Below are 508 nucleotides of genomic sequence, written 5' to 3'. Positions count from 1 at the left end.
ATGAAATAACATATGACCAAGAAGCAATGGTAATGAAGAGGAAGTTTAAGCTACTCTGAAGGAATTGGCAAACAACATGGCCCCAGGAATTCATATAACGTCAGGTGACATATTTTAATAAACAGATGCAAACTTAGATGTGATCACCAGGCTGTGCTAAGAAATCTGAAGGACAACCACCTGGCCAACTGACCAGAAGAAATGAATGTTCATTTGGATCCGACAGTATGTGGAAATAACGAAACAAAAGATATGGTTAGTCTTAACTAATTAAGGTAATAGAGTTCTGGTGGCCTAGTGGGTAAGTATATATGCATCTATAGGAAATACCTCTCTCACTTTTTGGTATTATATGTTATTAAACCAAAAATATTATGATGGTTTTTATTATGGCTTATTTATCTGAAATATGTTTCACTCTCAATATTAACCCTACTAAACCTTTTAATAACTATTGATTCTTTTCCATACCATAGCTCCATTACATTTAAAACTAATTAGAAATTCT

The 508-nt window shown here is 33.1% G+C and overlaps 1 pseudogene; it reads left to right on the top strand.

Annotated features, from left to right (window-relative positions):
• Nucleotides 1-201: 201 nt before the first annotated feature.
• The window catches only part of LOC102869469, a 1,582-nt pseudogene continuing 1,275 nt past the window's right edge, over nt 202-508 (top strand).

The sequence above is a fragment of the Elephantulus edwardii genome, unplaced genomic scaffold (genome assembly GCF_000299155.1).
Source record: "Elephantulus edwardii isolate Elephantulus edwardi_28Jun2011 unplaced genomic scaffold, EleEdw1.0 scaffold00085, whole genome shotgun sequence".
In the NCBI taxonomy this organism is placed as follows: Eukaryota; Metazoa; Chordata; class Mammalia; order Macroscelidea; family Macroscelididae; genus Elephantulus; species Elephantulus edwardii.
Note: the sequence above shows the minus strand (reverse complement) of the source record. Positions and strands in the feature narration are given on the sequence as shown.